Raw genomic sequence first — 12,520 nt, 5'->3', positions numbered from 1 at the left:
CCCAAAAGAAGAGAGGAAGAAGTTGGAAACCAAAGCAACGTAGGCATCACAGGAGGGTTGAGCCCTGCAGGGAGGAAGCTGGTACTTATTTTGGAGGCCGTGGGAGCCAATGAAGGTCGTGGAGCAGGGGAACAGTAGCATCGTCCCGGCTGAAGAGCCCTTTGGCAGCGGTGCTGAGAGAGGGGTCAGCGGGAGTGGAAAGAGAGGTGAGGTGATGCGGAGGAGGCTTCCGTGTGGGGCAGGAGGCCTGAGACCTGCCTTAGACGAGGCAGGGACTGTGGAGTGGGAGGGAGAGAGCCAAGTGGGAGGGAAGTCGCTGGGCTGGGGTGTGCCGGGTGAGGAACAGGGCCTGCTGGCCACTTGGTCAGGTCTGGGGGTTGGGAGCTATACCCTCTGGAGGTGGTGGTGATTTTGGAAGGATGTGACCCCAGGCGAAGACAGGGCTTTGGGAGGAGAACAGAGGGGCCTGTGTCTCTCCTCTGAGAGCATTTGGGGGCCAGTTGCGAATCCCATGGGCATTTGCACTCCAGCCCCAGGGAGGGTGGGTCCTCCAAGATGCCATTTTCCACAAAGCTTTCCAGATGTTTGCTTTGTTGGTTTGCTCGCTTGCTTCTTTTTTTTTTCTTTAAGTGGTAACAACAGAGAGACAAAAAAAAAAAAAAAAGCAAAACCAAAGTTGAACATTAGGAGTCCTTGAGGAGAAGGGCCAGGAAGCCTGGGCAGAACATGCTAGAAGTTGGAGGTGTGGTGTTTGCCCCCAGTGGCTCACTGCACCCTGCGCGCCCCTGCCTGTGTGAGGACAATTTATTAAGTGTCCTTCCCCTTTCTCTGTGTCCAGGCCCTGAAGTCCAACGGGAAAGGAGCCCTCTCGGTTTTCTGCAGAGCTCAGCCCCAGTGACTCAGACCTCCCCAGCCCCCCTAGTCCATCCAGAGGGCGGCCCCATGGCTTCCTCTGAAGGATCTTTGGGGAGCAGCTCACGCTCCGGTCCCTCTTGCTTGGAGGTATAGTTCCTGGAACACGGGCTGGGAGGGAAACATGGCTCTACCACTTATCAGCTGTGTGACCCCGTGAGAGTCATCGAAACTCTGAGCCTGGGGTGCCTGGGTGGCTCAGTGGGTGAAGCCTGTGCTTTCAGCTCAGGTCATAATCCCAGGGTCCTGGGATCGAGCCCCGCATCAGGCTTCCTGCCCAGCAGGAAGCCTGCTTCTCCCTCTCCCACTCTCCCTCCTTGTGTTCCTTCTCTCACTGTGTCTCTCTCTGTCAAATACATAAATAAAATCTTAAAACAAAAACAAAAAAACCCTCTGAGCCTCAGCTTACTCATCTCTAAAATGAGGACTGTCTTTTGCCACCTCGTGGAGTCACGCTGGAAGGAGGATGCGAGAGGAGGCAGGGACAGCCTGCAGCATGCAGGGGTGATCTCCAAATGCGAGCGGGCAACGGGCCTTCACCTCACAGGCCGTGTCCCTGCTCACACGGGAAATCACAGTCCGAGGGAATCAACTTTGGGGCCCTGCGCTCTCCTGCCGTCGGGCCCTAGGGCTGGCCTGTGTGTGGGGAGAGGCAGAGCCTGAGGGCATCTCGGAGGTCTTACTAAAGATTGGGCCTCCGTGAAAGCCCAGCTCACCTCTGGGGTTCAGCTAACCTGGTCCAAACGGGGAGGGTTGCCAGATAAAACCCAGGACACTCAATTAAATTTGAATTCCAGAGAAGCAGGGAATAAATGTTTAGCCTAAGTATGTCCTCACTATTGCATAAGATATACTTATGCTAAAAAATGATTGTTTCCCTGAAAGTCAAAGTTCGCTTATGCCCCGAGCAACTTTACAAACTAGTCTAAATAGAAAGAGGGAGTCGGTTATTGAAAAGTCTGGGGCAGACTTCGGACCTGGTGGGATGAAGGGGTTCAAACAATGGGCTGGGATTCGGTTTCTCTCTCTGTGTCTTGGCTCTGCTTTCACTGGGCTGACTCTGCCCCAGCTTGGCCCTCCGGTTGCCATGGTGGCCACATCCTTCCACCTTCCTTTCCAGCAGGAAAGAGTGAGTCTGTCCAGAGCCCAGCTGAAGACTTCTGCTGGAACCCCGGCTTGGCCTGGCTCACGTGCTTGTCCTTGAACCAATCCCCATGGTCAGGGGATTTCCGGGTGCCGATGGGCCTAGGCCTTGGTCACCAGCCCCTCTCTCCTCCTTCCCTCTCTCTTTTGTTTGTCTATGAGAGGATGTTTTTGGTTATTGTTTAAGATCTTATTTATGTATTTATTTATGAGAGGGCACGCTGAGGGCAAAGGCCGATGCGGGGCTCGATCCCAGGACCCTGAGATCCTGACCTGAGTCCTGAAATCAAGAGTTGGATGCTTAACCGACTGAGCCACCCAGGCGCCCCTGGAAGGACATGTTAGTATTTCACTATATAAGGATGACACCCATTACATATTTTTCCCCCCAGTGGCCCAGGAAGCAAGAGTCCACATTTCTCTGATTCCTGAGAACCTTAATATCCTCTGTCTTCTGGAGAATCTAGCTTCTGACGACGTCGGTGGTGCTGTCCCCCGGGACACCACCAGTGCTTAGCAGGAAAGAGCGTTCTGCGGGCTTGATCTGCGATGCGCTCCTGCCCGAGGTGTTCGCGATCTCATTCCGGTTCCAGCTCGTGGTCACGTGTGTCTGTGTTGTCACACCAGGATCGGGCAGCGTCCCTCCCCCGGCAGATGTCAAAGCAAGCTCTGCTTGGCAGGGACAGGCACCTCAAAGGGAAGATGATGTAGATTTACGACAAACTCAGGAGAAAGCCCCATTTGGGATTGGAGATAAAAGTTTCGAGATCATTCTCTTTGATTTCCCCCTTTCCCGGCTGCTCCTGCTGCAGTGAATCAAGATGCCCACAGGTGGTATGAAAACAAGGGTTTTTGTTTTTTTTTTTTTTTAAAGATTTTATTTATTTATTTGAAAGACAGAAATCACAAGTAGGCGGAGAGGCAGGCAGAGACAGAGGAGGAAGCAGGCTCCCTGCTGAGCAGAGAGCCTGATGCGGGGCTCGATCCCAGGACACTGGGATCATGACCTGAGCCGAAGGCAGAGGCTTTAACCCACTGAGCCACCCAGGCGCCCCGAAAACGAGGTTTTGAAGAGAAACCGCTTTTCAGATCTGCTTCGAGGCACAGCGGTTCTCAGCCCTTGACAGCGGCTCCCTGCGAGCCCGTCATCTTGTCTGCACGTGACCAGCTTTAAATTGGGGGTGAGGCCCCTCCGAGTGTCCAGATGAGGGAGGGGAAAGGGCGACTGCCAGAGAGAGATGTGTGGGGCTGTTTTGTCAGCAGCAGGGTGAACGGCATGCACGACCCGGTGTCTGGGTGAAGTCCCAGAAGTTTCCCGGCCCGCCCTGGCAGTGTTGCCCTTGACTCCGTCTGAGGAACCCGTGACCAGTGCACACGAGGGTCCCCTCCTACCCGCCAGAGTCAGTAACGACAATGACCACCAGCGTGCCTTGCATGGGGCCAGCTGTGAGGGACGGGAAGAAGTAAGTCAGGGAACTGAAGGGAGCCTTGTACAGAGCCTCTATTTCGTCTGTTGGCTCTGGGCTGGAGCCCTCGTGTGAGTCCCCTTTCCTCACAGCTGCTAGTTGAGATAAGTGTGATCATCTCTGTCTTACACATGAGAAAATGGGGGTAGGCCGCTTGGGACACTTTTGCCCACAAGCAATGCAAAACCTGACTCAAACTGGCTTAAACTGGCTGCCTTCAGAGGAAGCGTGTGATCTCATCATGAAGATGGGCTTCAGGAATTGCATGATCAAAGCTCTGGCTCCATCTCTCTGCATTTCCTTTAGTTTGTCCTTGTCTTTCTTGGTAGCAAGCAACTGGGGCCCCTTTCCCAGGTTTCAGACTCCTGTAGATGAAAGAGAAGGTGTTGCAAATGACAGAAAACCTAACTCAAAGTGGCTGAAGTGAAAAAGAAATGTCTTCATATACATGAGAGGCTAATGGAGTTTGTTGTGGCTGCAGGTATGGCTGGATCCAGGGGCTCCGATGTCGGCAGCACTTAATCTCTCTCAATCTCTCGGCCTTTCTCTATGTTGCCTATATCCTCAGACATCTTGCTATATAGAATGCAAGACATCAAAATAGCTGATGATGATTCCAGGCAAATACCCTTCCATCTCAGGAGGAAAGAGAGAATGTATGTGTGAGTGGGATTCTCTTTTCTAACAGTTCAAATTAATTCTCACTGGCCTGATTCTCACTGACCTGAGCCAATCAGTCTGAATGCTGATTAGCTGGCCCTGGGTCCCTTGCTTATCCTGAGAGCTGGGAATAGAGTCAGAAAGGTCTGATCCCACAGTAAGAATGGGAATACTTATTCCAGAAGTGGGCGGGGACATTAGGGGCTAGGGGCAAAGGTGTGAGTATTTAGAAGGACCTGTCTGCAGAAGGATCCCCCAGCAGGCCATGGCATAAGGTCCCTCTCGCCCCCAGATCCCCCCCCCTCCCCGACTCAGGGCTTCAGGACTATCCAGGATTGAGAACCTTGAGATTGTTTGTCTCCTGCGCTCCATGCGCTGACCGCAGGTTGGAGGAGAGGGCGGTGGGAGGAACGCCCTCCCTGGAACCTTTTGCTCACAGCCCCCATTTTGTTTTTTCATTTTACTTTTACTCTTGCAGCTGACGACAATGTACACAGCTTCCTGACTCCAGGGTGAGTCCGTGCCACAAAAAAGAGTCGCTTTGAGAGACTCCGGCCCATGTAAACAATTCGGTCGACTGCAGTGTCTTTGTAGAAGGAAGGAATGAGGGAGAGAAAGATGGAAGGAGGGCAAGGGAGGAAGGACAGAGAGAAATGTAATTCGGGAATATAAAGACTCCCCAGGGAGTGCAGCCACACTGCCCTCTCCTGCTGCTCGCGGCCAGGTTCTGTGGGAGGACCGTCCTCTTGATGCTTGATTCATCCGCTCTAGCTCCCGGACGTGAAAGCCTGGGCTGCAGGAGGCGCTTCTAAAGACAGGTCAGATGGTTCCCAAATGGGGCAAACTGAGAGCTCTTCCCGAGGACTTGGCTCTCCCCACATCTGCCTGCCACTGGGAGAAGTTGCCAGGCACGCACGTGAGCTGGGGACTGGAGCAGTTTGGGGATAAAGAGGTTGGGAGTTTGGGCGCATTCGATCCTGAAAACAGAGGCATCTAGAGGAGTATTCAGCTCCTAGTTTTTCTCAGAGCTGGGTCAGCAAACTTTGTGAAGGGCCAGATTTAAGACATTTTCATCTCATAGGTCATATGGTCTGTGTTGCAAGTCAGTTGTACCACTCTGCCATTTTATTGTGAACACGGCCATAGACGGTCCATAGAGTAATGCGGGCGTTCCAATAAAACTTTATTTATAAAACCAGGCAACGGGCCGGATTTGGTCATAGTTTGTCAACCCCTGACTTAGACCAAAGAAATTGTAGGAAGAATTAGCATCCTGAGTCAGAAAGCTGGCATTTTTTTTTTAATGTCGGCTTTACTAAATTTTAATTTACGTGTGATGAAACACAGGTTTTAAGTGTACAGTTCAATCAGCCAATGCAGAACGTCTCTGTTGCCTTTCACAGCGACGCCCCCCTTACCCCCAGGCTGTGTCCAGCAAGCTGCTAATGTCACTGCCGCCCTCCAGATTGGTCCGGATGGTGCTAGCATTTCATATAAGTAGACGGGGCGTGCTTTGCACTAGGAAAGCCCGGGGATCCTGAACCGCAGTGCCCTGTGCCCCTGCTCTAGCATGAGGCTCTGACTTCCCCGAGGAGGCTGCCAACCCCAGAGTCTGCTCTCCCTGGACCCAATCACGGCTCAGAAGGCAGGGAGCCCCAGAGCACGAACAGCGGCTCCTCTGCTCAGTGGCCCAGAGCCACCAACCAGGGCTGGGGTGAGCTGTGTTTACCTTGGAAGGCCCGACCTCTTTTGTAACACTCACTCATTGTTGCCAGGAGCCCAAAAATACTTTTATTAATGGAAAAACAGGGATGGCTCCACAAAGAAATATTTTGACAAGCCCAGAGGAGTCAGCGGGAAGGTTTAGAGCACATCCTCAGGAAGCTTGGACTTCTTATCTTCCACGGAGCCCACTGGGGGGGACGTGCAGCATGCTTCTCCCGGCGCGGGACCTGCCCCCGCTTCCAGAAGAGGCTCCGAGGCATGGCTTCCTGGGCTGGATTGTGCTGAGGTGGCTTTCTGCAACGTGGCCCGGTCTGCACCCCACTTTAGATACGGCTCCCCACGGCCCAGCGGCTTTGTTCTGGTGACTGCATCCATCCCGGTGTTCTCTCCCCGTGTCCCTTGACTGCAAATGAAGGCTCAGAGCCGGCTCCAGACATCTCTCGGGGCTCCCAGGTGCCCACCAGTGCCTGCTGGACCAGGCAAGTTCCAGCATGCTCTTCTAGCTCTCCTGGAGAGAGCTCTCCCTCCTATGTGCCAACGGTTACTTTGTTTTATTTTATTTTAAAAGATTTTATTTATTTGAGAAAGAGTGAGCAAGAGGGAGAGAGAATCTGAAGCAGACTCCAATGCTGAGTGCAGAGCCCAACACGGGGCTCGATCCCACAACCCTGAGATCGTGACCTGAGCTGAAACCAAGCGCCAGACACCCAACTGAGTCACCCAGGCGACCCATGCCAGGTGCTATTTTAAATACCGTCACATGTGCTAACTCCCCGCAGCAGCTCTCCAGTTAGGTAATACTGTCCCCACCGTGTGGATGAGGAGACTGAGGTACGGATCAGTTAAGTAACTCCCCTAAGATCACAGAGTTAGTGAGAGGCAGAGCTAGGATTGGTACCTAGGCCAGCTGGCTCTGGAGCCTGACTCTTAACCCCACTTATGACCATTTTTCTGAAGTGCATATGTGATCGCGTTATGGCATGTCTCTGTACTTGAGGTCTTTGTACTCTTATTTGTTTATTTGACAGAGGGAGAGAGATCACAACTAGGCAGAGCAGCAGGCAGGGGGTGGGGGGAAGCAGGCTCCCTGCCGAGCAGAGAGCCCAATGTGGGGCCTGATCCCAGGACCCTGAGACCATGACCTGAGCCGAAGGCAGAGGCTTAACCCACCAGGTGCCCTGAGGTCTTTGTACTCTTAAAATGGAATCCACATTGCTTAGGACAAGTTTAGTTGTTATATTGAAGATCCCCAAATAACAGTGTCCTAACCAAGTTAAATATTTATTTTTTTTCTCTTATAAAAGAACCTGGTTAGGAGATCTAGGGTTAATATGGAGGCCCCACGATCCTCAGGGACCCGAGCTCCTTCTAGTTGGCAGCTTTGTCTTCCCTAACACAGTTTCTACCTCTTGGCCCCAAAATGGCTGCTTGAGCACCTTCCATCAAGTCCCCATTTAGCAGGAAGAGAAGAAGGGGAAATGGAGAGTATGCCCTGTCCCTTTATTTTTTATTTATTTTTTTTAAAGATTTTATTTATTTATTTGACAGACAGAGATCACAAGTAGGCAGAGAGGCAGGCAGAGAGAGAGAGGAGGAAGCAGGCTGTCCGCAGAGCACAGAGCCCGACGCGGGGCTTGAACCCAGAACCCTGGGATCATGACCTGAGCCGAAGGCAGAGGCTTTAACCCACTGAGCCACCCAGGCGCCCCATGCCCTATCCCTTTAAAAGTTTGATTCCAGGCCTTTCCACCATGTGACTTAGGTCAAGTCATTTAACCTTGTTCATCGTCTTTGGAAAGGGAAAATATTTGAACTTCTTTCAGACATTATGAAGACTAGAGGAGTTAATATATACCAAACACTTGGAATAAGGCAAAGTGTAGAATAAACCTTAAATTTTAGCGACTGTTATTGACACCATATAGATGACACTGTGAAGGCGGACGTGACTAGGTCATGTGGCTCTCCCATGAGTTCTGTGTCTCCCCAAGCCTCTCCCTTAGCAGGACTAGCAACCTGCTTTGTAATGTGTGTTGACCTCTCTTGCCCCCACTGGATGGAGAGCTCCCTGAAGAGGCATACTCTCTGTCTTCTTTTCCCACTATGTCCCCAGCAGCAAGTTCACGATCACACGGCAGGTACCCAGAAAGCCTGTCAAATGCATGAAGTAATGAGTATTTCCAGTGCTAGCAGGCTCACTGCCACAGAGAATGCTGCCTGAGGGCCTTTGCACACACCGTTTCCGCTGTTGTCGGTGTGTTTCCCCAGCTATCTGCATAACCAGTTCTGCCGTTTCACTCTGCTCAGTGCCAACTCTTCAGTGAAGCCTTCCCTGACCACCCTGGCTGAAACCATCCCCTTCCTCTATCCCTTTCTAGCTTCTTGTTTGACTTTGTCTTTTTCTTGGCACGTATCGCCACGCAGCGGTGTCATCGGTATTCACGTGCTCACGTTCCATCTCCCCCCACGGACTGTGAGCTCCGGAGAGGCAGCCTCTGCCTGTGCCCAGAAGAGTGCAGGCATGTGACAGTGCCTGTCGAATAAATAAGCAAAGCGACCAGAGAGCCCATTAGGGTTTTTGAAGGATGAGGAGTAAAATTCGAGTTGTATGCACCTCAGTCCTCTGAACAAACGGAAGGCCTGACTCTTTCCAGCTTAGCTCTCAGAAAAATGCAAACGAGATAAACCTTTCCTTTTCCCCCTTTCTTTTTCTTCTGCCCGCAGAGGGAGAAAGGCAAGCCAAGCCGAGTCCCTCTCACTCCACGTCAGCTCTCCAGCTTCTAGGAAAATCTTCCCCATCCCTGAGGGCCCCCGGGGCATTCCGAGGGCCGCCTTTGGCCTCCTGCCCCATCCCGGCTCAGCGATCTTGGAGCAGTGGAGGGAGCCCCGCAGAGGGGCAGGCTCTCCCTGGAAACTTGTTGTCAGCAGGCCGATGAGCTGGCAGGGAACGTCCAGGGTTCTCTCCAAATGTCTTGGAAACCTCCCTGTTGGGTCACATTCCGGCTTGGGGGACCCTGGGATTACCAGGACTCTCGGTGGCAGCCAGCGGCTGATGGGAGGTAGCAAGATTCAGCACTTCTGAGTTGGAAAAAGCAGAGCTGGGTATTATTTTGGGAACAGTCAGTCATGAGAGCCTCCAAGAGCAGATCAGAGAGGCTATTAAAAGCAAGACAATGTATTTTGAAATGAACCAGGCAGGGGAGACACCTTGCTCTTTGCCACGACCACAGAACGGGGAGTTCTTTCCAGATGAGGTGAACCTTTCCATCCCTTGGAAACGGGGAAAGCCTCTCCAGCTGTCCAGCCACCGCCTCGTTCCTTCTCCCCTGCCAGCCCCGACGGAGCATCTCATCCACCCCCTCGGCCACGTGATGGGGTGAGGGGATCCTCGGCTGGCTGAGAAGGTGGCCGGACAGGCAGGCCTCCCTGCCATTCATTGAACAAACACTGAGAGGATCTAGAGGCGTGACTCTGGTGTCGGCCACTGTGGTCCAAGTTCGCACGGTGTCTGCTGCTTTCTAGTTGGTGGCCTGGAGTCTCTGTGCCTCAGTTTCCTTCCCTGCAAAATGAGGATAATCATCTACATCCCCCAGGGTTGTGGTGAGAACACTGAGTGAGTGCGTAGACGTCACTCTGTAGACAGGAGATGGGACTGTTAACCGAGCACCCACCAGTTCCAGACGTCACTCTGAGCCCCACTTAAGCTGGGCATGCCCCTCTCCTCCCAGTCCAGTGGGGAGATGAGTCATAACCAAGCAAACAAACAGAGGAGATAATTGCATATTATTCACTCAACAAACCTCTGGGAGGTCCGGTCATACGCTGGGCACCATTCTGGGTGCCAGGAGATAGCAGTGGGTAAGACGAAGTTCCTGCCCTTGTAGAACTGCTATTTTAGGTGGGAGGCAGGGGAGACGTCCGCGACACGGATGAATGTACAGTAAGTGGTAAATACTGTACAGAAATTCAGCGGGGGGTTGGGGTTGAGCTGGACCCTACTTCTAAGATGAGGGTCTTAGAAGAATACATTCATAGGGTGACATGCCAGAAGCTAGCCATGAGGGATTGGGGGACAGAAGGTTCTGGGCAGAGGGTAAGCCAGCGCAAGGGCCATGCAGTGGGGCCAGGCCGGGGAAGGGCAGGGAGGCTGGGATGGAGTAGAGTGGAGTAGATGGGCTTGGACAGGTGGGTAGGACCAGGTCTTAGAGGCCGTTGTGTTAGCTATTGGTTGTTCCCTCCAAACTTTAAAAAATGAGTGTCAGAGATCTCTGTTTCCTAGGTGGGTGATGTGGCCTCATCATCTGAAGACATGACTCTCCAGGGGGCTGCGTGAGTGTCCCCACAACATGGCAGTGGGTTGCCCCGGCGGGAGGGACCCAGGAGGCAAGGCAGAAACTGCATGTCTCTATGGCCCGGCCAAGGAAGCCACCCACGTACCACCGTCTGGGCAAGATCCCAGAGCGGCACAGGGTGGGAGGGGACTGCACGAGGGCAGGAACCGCTCCCCGAGGCGGGTGCCCTGGGACCTTCGGGGAGGCTGGCCTGGACCTCTGCGGTGGGGGCTGGGGAGCCTCTGAAATGGCATTTTTGGTGGATCTGGGAGCTCCTCTAGCTGCTGTCTGTAATGGCAAGACGGTAGTTCTAGTATAATGACCGAGTGCTTACGTTACTGGGCCCTGTACTTAGAACACGCGGTGTCCTCAGACCCTCCCGGCTCCTGGGAGAGGTAGGTACAGCTCCAGGGCAGGTCCCGGAGGCCAGCGGAATGACCTGAGTGGAGAGAGGAAAGGGGCCGGGAGCCCATAAAGAGAGGCGTGCTGGAAGGCCGGGCCCTGGGGCAGGACCAAAGGAGAACGGGACTCTGAGTATTTCCTGGGGGCAGGAACACGAGGCTCGGGTGTGCTCAGAGGTGAGCACCACGGCTGGAAGGAGTGGAGAAGGTTTTCCAGGTGTTTAAGCCACACATCGGATTCTGGACTGGATTCAGAAGGGAATTATAACCCCACACAGGGTTTTAAGCAGGGGAGAGTGACAGGATGGGGTGCCCCGTTTAGATTCTGGAGTGTAGAAACTTCGTGCAGGACAGCGTGGACTAGAGTAGGGGGCAGGCATAGGAGAGAAGCAGGGGCAGCATGAGGAGGGAGATACGGGGTGTCCTGGGAGGACTGGTAGTGTGGGGAGGAGGCAAGGTGGACGGATGCGAGAGCTTTGTAGGAGGGGAAGTGTGGCAGCAGAGGGAGGGACAGAATTAAGGAGGACGGCCACCAGGTTCCTGGCTTAGGGAGCTGGGAGGTGGACACGCCCAGGGAAAGCTCACCAGCGCCCCTGACCTCCATCCATGAGGCCTCCGGCAGTTAGGGTCCCCTCGGACAGTCCCTCTGCCCCTGTAGTTCACCAGTGCTCCCTTGGCATGGCCGGGGCCTTCTCAGTCAAGTTCAAGGCAAGGCCCCTGACCTGGAGTTGTGTCCTCGCCCCATTCCCACTGCTCACCAGCACCAGGTGCGTGGCGTTGGCTGGTAGGTGAATAGGTATGAGGGGGCAGTTTCTCAGAGCAAATGAGGGGCAGCCTGGTGGGTCCGAACACGGGCTCTCCAGCCAGGCGGTCCCTCCTGCCACTTACTGGCCGTGCAGCCCGGAGCAGGCTGCAGAACCTCTCTGTACCGCAGCTCCCTCCTCTGTGAAATGACGAGGGATCGCAGCGGTGCGGAGACAATTTGGTGAGCTCATTCCTGCCGTCCAGCGAGTGCCCGGTAAGTGGCCACGGTGGCGGAGAGAGCCGCAGACCTCGCCGCTCTGGTTTGCATACACCTGTGCCTGCCCTGCTCTCAGTGCCTGGGCGGCCCAGCCCAGGTGCCCTCCCCCTAGCCCTGCTGTCTACCTTTCAGCCAGGGTCAAGGTGACTGGCAGACGGAGATGACACCTGAGCTCCAACTGCAGCTGGAGGGCTGGGGAGCTGCCCTCAGGGAAGCTGCCCAAATCCTTCTAAATATTCCTGGTGTGGAATCAGTCACTGGGGCTGCACCAGTAAGTGGTATTTCAGCCCAAATACCTGCGTTTCTTATTTATAGATCTGTTGGGGGGCAGAGAGTCTAATAAAAGGCTTCCCCGGTGATTCAAGGTCTCCTGCAGCCCAGATGTCTTGTAGACTCCCCAGGCCTTTCTCCCCACGGCCACCTGGACTCTTTCTATTTGCTTTGATTCAGCTTCTTTTTCGCTTTTTCCTCCTATGCTGGCCGGTTCCCACCCCAGCTGAGAGCTTCTATTTTGGGAGTTTTCGTGGATAATTTAGTGGGCGGAAGCTCCCCACCCACCCCCCTCGGAGCATCCCTTAAAAAAAGGGAGAGTGCTCAAGAGAAGTGAAAAACAGTGGGTGGTTCAGTTCAAAAGGACAAAATATTTCTTGCCCTGGCACTGGGAGAGGAAAGAAATTGTCTGAGGAACCGAACAGCTAAACTAAGAAGTCGAAAGCTGCAGCCCAGAAGGGCAAATTAGGTGACTCAGCCTCGACTCCCCCGGCTCCAATCCTTGCCGTATGAAAGTGCTTTAAAAGGGAAAAATGCTTAACTGTGACAAAGAGTGGGTTCCCTAAAAATGTGGCTAATGCCACTTCTGCG

Source organism: Meles meles, chromosome 16 (genome assembly GCF_922984935.1).
Source record: "Meles meles chromosome 16, mMelMel3.1 paternal haplotype, whole genome shotgun sequence".
Classification (NCBI taxonomy): Eukaryota; Metazoa; Chordata; class Mammalia; order Carnivora; family Mustelidae; genus Meles; species Meles meles.
The sequence above is the reverse complement of the archived record's forward strand: the minus strand, read 5'-3'. Positions refer to the sequence as shown.